The sequence below is a fragment of the Nelumbo nucifera genome, chromosome 6 (assembly GCF_055504915.1).
Source record: "Nelumbo nucifera cultivar China Antique chromosome 6, China Antique-T2T, whole genome shotgun sequence".
NCBI lineage: Eukaryota > Viridiplantae > Streptophyta > Magnoliopsida > Proteales > Nelumbonaceae > Nelumbo > Nelumbo nucifera.
In genome coordinates, this window is record NC_142654.1 from 35091278 (window position 1) to 35099710 (window position 8433).

The 8433-nt window shown below is 39.4% G+C and overlaps 1 pseudogene across 1 annotated transcript; it reads right to left on the reverse strand.

Annotated features, from left to right (window-relative positions):
- Window positions 1-3117: 3117 nt before the first annotated feature.
- LOC104606472 (AT-hook motif nuclear-localized protein 23 pseudogene) lies at window positions 3118-4639 on the reverse strand (annotated as a pseudogene). Its single transcript, XR_016077585.1, has one exon. The product of XR_016077585.1 is annotated as an AT-hook motif nuclear-localized protein 23 pseudogene (transcript).
- Between the last annotated feature and the right edge of the window lie 3794 nt (window positions 4640-8433).

Genomic DNA, 8433 nt, shown 5'->3' on the forward strand with positions numbered 1-8433 from the left:
TCATACTGTCATGGTTCAAAGTCTGGATCCATGGGAAATTTTAACAAACAGCTCAAGGTTCCTTATGGGTTACGTTCTATCTCTTTTAGACATGATTCAAGATATCTCTGTAGCTTTTAAAACTGTAAAAAGGTCATACTCGATCATCCAACTTGAGCCTTTTCAGGTCTTTGGGAAATAAGTGTAATATTAAAAGAGGCATAATGAATTATTAGAGATTATTAGTCATATATATATGTATAAAGAAATACACTAAAAAAATTCATTTTTCTTGCATCTTTTGATGCACGCATGATGTTATTGTTTTATAATCTGTATGTGTTAAACTTTTGAAAAGTCAGCTTTGATTTCGGCATGCACCCCAGTTCAGAATTAATTAGGCTCAGTTTGGATGGAGCATAAATACAAATATGTACCTTACAAATACATACAAAATAATATAAAATAGAAGGATTTGCGATTTTGTACTCCTTCCAAATGGAGCATAAAGAAAACCAACCCCGTTTTACTGTAAAAAACATTTAACATTGATTTCAAGATAAGGACAAAAATATAGAGAAGAAAAAACAACTTAACATAGGTTTTGGCCCATTCAAATTAACTTAAGACAATAAAAAATTGCAAACTGTTAAAATGAATGACCAAAAATAATGTAAATGACAGAAGATGCAACCAACATTTAGAGATCTATAGGGATGGAAGTACGAGATAGTTGTTGAGTTGATGGTACTAATAAGATGTGAAAGATACTTTCGTTTTTCTGTTTTAATTTCATTCTTTTTTATACAGAAGTACTCAAAATGATGTTTCCTAAGGAATGTTTTTATATATACTTTAATTATTTAAGAGTCTTTCTTTGATGTATCTATCTATATATACACATACTGTATGAATATGCAAAAAGATGCATTATAATATCTAATAATACAGCAGAAATTAAATTCCTGAAAGATTTGTTGGAGAATATTAGTCATAAATCATGGAATAAATTTTCTTAAATGTTGTTAGATTATAGAAATTATTTATTTTATAAAATATTAGTTTTAAGTAGGTTTTCACAAACAATGCCAAATTGACCAAACCGATCAAATTCACCACTAGTCGGTTTCAGGTTGTGAAGAGGGATAAATCGATAATTCAGTTCTACGAACCAAACCGAACCGAGTTAGTTAATTTCTGATTTTCTAGTCTTTCCCTAACTAGGTAATGCCTATCCTAGTTTCTTCTTTCTAGTTAGTTACTTATTTTTAACATTAAAGAACAATAAAACATTAGTTAAATGGGAATTGTTTTTGTCTTTAGAATTGTTTTTCTTTTTCGAGTAGGAAATTTTACATCAATTTTAGGGCTGTTCACAACCAATGCCAAACCGACCCTTCATGTTTGGGTCGGTTTTTCTTAATGGTAGGTCGATTTCGGTTTCGGTTTGCTTTTTAAACCGACCCAACCCGACCCGTGAACAGCCCTAGTTTTAAGGGGGCTGCTGTATTCATCCACATTGAAATGATAAACTAGAGAAGACAAGCATAAGAAGTAATTAAACCATAGAAAGAAAATGAAAATGAAACAAATTTGATGGTACTCAACAACACAAATGCTACAAGAAAATTTAAAGACCAAATGCCTGATGAAAGGTTCCAAGTCATGCATATTGCTTACAGTTTACAAGCCTATTGCACCTGAAAACCTAAGAAATAAAACTCCTCTAAGTTTATTTATTTGGGTTATAGAAAGAGATATATAGATGGATAGATGCATGTTGAGTTCTGAAAACTGGATGGTTGGATTAGTTAATGAAATCAGAGAGGCTCTAAGTTCTATTACTGAACAATCATCCTGCCGCATTAACAATACCATAACCATTAATTCAAAAGATGCATGAATGAATGCAACGCTTTCCATCAACTCATCCTTTTGTCCTCTTCACTTCATGGTTAAGTGAACTTCTCTGTACGAAATTTCATCCTCTCGATAGCCATGCTATGATGCTTTCGGAGATGGAACCGATCGACTTCCAACACTCAATGTTGTTCCACTTATATAGATACAGATGATGACGATGATGCAAGTGCCACACGCATTCTTGTGATTACATGAAATTTACTTGGAGAAGAAGAAAGGCATCAGATCTTTTCAACTATGCCACAATAAGAAAACATGGTGTTTTGGTATATCCTTTCTGTACTAACAGATAATCATGGTGGTACTAATCCATTCAGAAGAAGAGCAGGAGAATGACAAGGTCTGAATTCTAAAAGAGGAATTAGAAATGGTTCAGGTTCATGTTAGCTTCAGTGGAGACTAAGACTGAAACACTTCAGAAGGAAAACGAAGATCATTAAAAATGCTTCATCGGTCCTTCAGGTTAATTAGAATTTGTGCAAGCAAAATTTGGATGTTCGATCCAAACTCAATGAATACCGTGTCCTCCACAAGAAAACCCTTTTTAAGGTGTCTGTTCCAAGAGAATGATTAGAGATTGGAAACCCAAGACTTTGAACTCTTGATATATATGTTTCATTCATCTAAGATTCAAAGTCTAAAATGTACAGAATGAACAGCACCAGTCATATTAAAGTTCTCATACCCAAGTTCAGAAGAAAAAAAAAAAAAGATTATACAAATTCTTCGTTAGTTCGCCAACTTGGAAAAAATAGGTTGCTACAAGTCTGTTAATTTGCATTTATCATCTCAAACACTAAAAAATGCCAAACGAATTAAACAAAGAAAATATAGAAAAGTTAACTTGGTTTTTAACTAGACTAGAAAAACCAAACAAAATCTTGCTCATGTCATTTCTTTTCTTTTATATGTTTTGTGGTAAACAAAGCTTAATATAGAAAATTCAAAAGGAAAAATTGGATATTGTACATCTATACATGTATATAATATTGATATAAATTTAAAAATATAAATTAGTTTTTTGATATTAATTAAAAAATATGTAAACTATAGTTTCTTTGATATTATATATCTTTATATATGAAAAAAATATAAATAAGTTTATGTTTCCAACATCCGATACCAACTGCCTCATCTTAGTAAGCAGTATTAATTAGGACTATACTGTTAATAGTCTTAAGGGTAATAGTCAGTGATAGTGCAAGTTTCTGGAAGTCCAAATCGTCAAACCCGCCGTTGCTTATGAAGAAGAGAGTTCCATGAAGAATAACAACAACAACATCAATAAGAGGACTTACAGAAGCCAAAAAACCAAAACCAAAACAACAGAAGAAAGAAGAAATTAAAAAAAAAAAGAAGAGATAGACAAGGAAAAGAACTAATTGTACATGGTGATGATGATGGATCCATGAATTAGCTGACCTTTGTGATCTAGAGACGGACTCAATCTCTCCGGTTATGCAGTCGGCCTCTGCCGAGCCGGGCTTTAACTTCGCGGCATGGAGATTACAACAAACCCCACAATGATTTTCCAACCGAGGAAGTACCCACAATCGGGTTGTTAGTAAGGAGGCCGGCCACCTGGATTGCCCGCCCAACCGTCGACGGGCAACTGACAATTCCCCATGTTAAGCGGCAAATTGAAGAATGGAAGGCCTGAAGATGGGTCGGGGAATGGGTTGTTGACACCTCCACCACTAACCCCTGCTCCACCACCAGGAGACTGGGAGACCGGGGGTTGCATCTGAAGTGGCTCCTCTTCGTCCAACGGAAGCCGCTCGTACGCAACATTTGTGAATGAAGCAGCTATAACGATAACCGGCCCGGATGCAATTAACGCACCGACGACGCTCCCTCCGACGACTTGACCCTGTCCTCCCGCCAAATATATCGTCAAGCTCGTAGCACCGGGTGGCGCCGGTGGTGGCAAGAAGGAACCCGATAGTGATAATATCTCGAAACGCCCGTGCAACGTCACGATCGCACCGGCTGCCGCCGGCTGACGCAAGCTGACGTTAGTCACCGTGCCGCTTCCGCTCAAGATGCAGATCCCACGTTGACGCCGGCGAGCGTACGTGGCTACACAGTCGAAGACATCACAGCCGCTCCCAACTTCTAGTATATGGGCCCGAAGCGTGTTGGCACTCTCCCTCGTGATAATTACCGGTGGCTTCGGCTTGTTCTTGGATCCAGGTGGTCGGCCTCTGGGTCGGCGACCAACGATGTCGCCGGGGCCGGCGTTAGCTGCAACAAGCTCAAGTCCTTGGTGACCACTATCGTCATGCTCGCCTGAAAACTGACCCCTGTTGTTGTCATCGTCAGATTCCGGTTGCCTCTGGAGGTGCAATTCCGGCTGGAGTCGATGAACATAGCGAGATGCAGTGCCTAAATCCAAACCCGCCATGCCCTCATCAAAAGGAAAACAGGAACACAAGAAAAAACAAATAAAAAACAAACTTAAAAAAGAAAAAAAAAAAAACTGATTTGGTTTGATTTTTTTTGTGGGTATTAATTAAAGAAAAGAAAAGGAGAACCCCGGAACTCGAAGCCTAGACAGAATAGAAAACAGCAACAAGGATCGAGTGCAGAGGAAGGGAAGACGAGCGGGAGGAGGAAGGAGAGACAAAGAAGCAAACGCTGCCATTCTCTTCACCGAAAAGCTTAAATATAAACATTTTTATATTTTATAAAACACGAGAGAGAGAGAGAGAGAGAGAGAGATTGTCTGTGTTTGTGTTCGTGTTTGGCTTGTGATAACTGATATCATATGAAATAATAAATAGTTTTAAATATAGACCCTTGGATTGGATGAGATGGATGGTTGGGTTAGATGATAGATGAAGCAGTAGGGTTTGGGAGGGTTAAGATAACCATGGTTAAGAGAAGTTGACCATGCTGAGTTAAGCTCTAACGTGAAGGGGAGCCAGACCCAGTTTTACATATTTACAATTGCAGAATGAAGGGCAAGTGGGACTGTGGGAGGTGGTGCTGCGGCGGATGGGGCCCTCTCTTGTCGCCTCATCTCATCCCCTCCCCTTCTATTGTTTCAGCCGCCTTCTCAATCTTATGGGGCTTGTTTGGTTGCACCCATTATTATACCTATTCTTAAATCTTAATCAGAGGTCTTAATTTAATTTGTCTCCAATCAGTTTTCCTTTTCTTTTAAGTCCATCATCTTAGATTATTAGTTAAAACATAAAATCATGTTTTCTTATAGTTAAAACTTTTAAAAATGATCCTTTGGGAGATAATTGGTCATGGGCACAATGACCAATACATATTACATCAAAGGGAGGGAACGTGCCAAAATTCACATCTCTTTAGTTATATTCACATTTATGATAAATGTCCATTTTATCTATTTTATTTATTAATTTAAGGAAACAGGACGCCCAAGAACTCAAATAAGTATTAATTTCTTTAATTATTCAGGTCAAAAAGTACAGTTTTTTTTCTCTGTTATTTTGTAATATACTTGAACCATAGGCTAAGGCTACTAATAAACCCTAATATTTATTAATACATGGCCCATCTAAATTATTCTTGTAATTAAATTACAAATATGCAAAAGAAGTATGTCCCATTAATTACCTGAGATAGTTTATTAGTTAGGAAAGGACGAAAGGTATTCTGTGTTCTCGAGGCAAGCTTTGGAGCTTATAGCGACTTGTGTTTCTTGTCACCTGGGCGGATGATCTGGCAGATTCAGACCATTCATCTGAAAAGGGAACTTAACTCTCTAGAGTAGCTGTATGTCTATTTTTCTTATTCAAGTGTTAGCCCTTTTGCACTTATATTAAACCAAACCGCTTCAGATCAAACCACCCTTAAAATGATACATAGTTCATCTTGCCACGTGGTAAGAATTGCCGGAATACAACTTCTTGTGTGGATTTTTTTGGGCCTATCAAACCAGAGAGGGGGGGAAAGAGAGAGTCACCAGTCTTCTCTCTTCTGATTATTTTATTTTTGCTCTTCCGTAGTCAAGAAACAAAGCTATTAAAAGCAAGGACTAGGGAAGGTGTCGGGTTCGTTAAAGCTCCCAAAAAAGTCATAAAAATGGGACATAAACATACAGTAGATAGAAGTGGTCGAGAGGTCCCCAGTTCAAACTTCAAACACAACCCCCTCTCCTCTCCTCTCTCTTTCTCTCTCTCTTTGCTTTCAAGTTTCAAATCTCAGACTACCTTTCCCTTTGACCACGACCTACCTAATCCCCATATCACAAGTAATCGTATTACATTGAATAAACAAATTCTAATATAAAAAAAAAATAAGAGTTGATAAAAGGCAAGTCTTAACTCATAAACACATCCATAGATCTCCTTTCCTCAGTCTTACCTCCGAAATTCAACATCTGATGTCGAAGTCGACAATTCGAGGAAATTAAGCACTCTTTTGGATGTTGTCAATGCCTCAGACGAGCCTATCCATCTGGCTTCTTCCTTCATGGCCCATTTCCCATGTCTTCTTACTTGGAATTATTTTGATTTGAAGCCTGTGAATCACATGATAGATAAACCATTTATAAAGCCTCCCTCACCCATTCAGACTTGAGAAGTTGAGACATGGGTTTGATCCCTGCCGTACATCAAAGTACTTCTAGCCTGATGTGGTTGGCCCCACCAATCCCACATGCCTGACCGTTTGTTAGCCCATCTATGACTATGAGATAGGCCCATGTAGCTGTACAAGACACACATCTCACAGAGGGAGAGAGGGAGAGTCTGTATTATATAATGGGTATATTCTCAATGCCCAAATATCCACGAGGTAGGAATTATTGAACTTTCTACCAAATTAATAGATGGTTATCTGATGAGGGACCCACTGAAATGATGTGGCAAACTGAGGAGGAGGAGGAGGAGGAGTATACCTTCTAGGCTTCTAAGATGTACATGATCATCAAACCAGCTGTCATTCTCACTTACTCCTTACAAACCAAAAATCAAAAATAAACGTCAAATCCAACCCATTAACTTCAACCCTTCAACTGATGGGCTTTGGGCTCGGGAAGGACCATCTGATCTGATCTGAGAAGAAGAGAAGGGAAGGGAAGGGTCTACTCGGTGCAGTTTCCATCCATCCACCCCCCCCCCCCCCCCCGGCCCCCAGTCCTCCTCTCCCTTCGTAATTCGTTCATGGTACTATAATATTATGCTATGTTCTGAAAAGACCACTCAACTTCTCCATAATTTACGAATTTGTCCCTCCCGAAGGAAAGAACGCACATGTACCGTACCTTAAATCAAATACTATTACATCCCCAATTCTCCTCCGTCTATTCTCCAGGTCTTACGAGGAACTCAAAGTCTTCGGAACAACAGAACCAAGGTAACAAACAAAAACTGTACAACCATGCTGAGGTTATTTCCGTCATTTCAAACGCTAAAATAATAATATAATATAAAATGCAGGAAAGATGAGAACAATCATAAATCAGAGCTTAGATTGGACTATAATTATTATTATAATCATCTCCATGGACTGCTTCAACTGGTGATAAGGACCCCAAGGTGCTGTAGTCCCTCCCTGGCTCCCTGTAGATTTTCTCTTCTTGGGAGTCAACTAGGAGGAGGAGGGTAAGTGGATTTTAGGGTTATTAATATTTGGGATTGCAATCGACAGCACCATGGTCTACAAATTGGACGGTTGGGGTGACGGGATCATAGAGCTGATCCAAGTGGAATTGTGGGGTCACAATGGAAAGAGACGCCAACAGGAGATCAAGTTAAATGACGACAATGACCTCCAAGAGATAGCCAGGGAAGGAGTAGGGAGCGTGCTGCCGCTGACTCTGCCAAGGCAGATTTCCTGATTCATTATTCATCCATCCAAGGAGTCAATGACCCTCTCAGAAGAAACCCACAACCAAACCACCTAACCTAATTCTATGCTTCTGAGACTGGACGAAGTGTTGTTTGGCTTGAAATCCAGGGGCCGTTCTGGGCCTGCTTCTGAACAGTTCTGAATCCAAGGCCGTTCAGACTTCAGAGGGTATTAAGCTTCTTGTCTAATGGCTTTTTAGTTTTAATTCTAGGGTTCTCCCAGAAGCTTTGTATGGGTTCTGAGTTCTGAGTTCTGAGATGTAACAGAAGAGAAGAGAGGGATCACGTGTGGTCTTCAAGTCAAACAGGGAGGAAGGGGAGGGGGGGGGGGGTGAACCGTATAGCTGTCGGCCATGAGGCAGCAATCGCTTTCATCGGGAATTGGTCAAACCTGCTTGCCCGGAAAACCCGGGCCAATTGGCCAGTTCCACCGGGCAGCAGGTGCGGTCAGGCGTCCTTTGCTTGGGGCGGAGATAAAGCCTTACCTTGTCTTAACCCTAGGAAAAGCCCCCGAATTTTAGGGCACCACCACCCTCACTGCCCCAGTTGGCCATTGCCCTCTGCAACTCTCTCTCTCTCTCTCAAATCATCTGAATTCTCTGTGATAACTCAACGGTAGTCATAAAAACCAAGTAAAGCCTACGAGGCCACATACCCCCCCATCACCACAGACCAAAACAAACATGGCGGAAAGAAGAGTTAT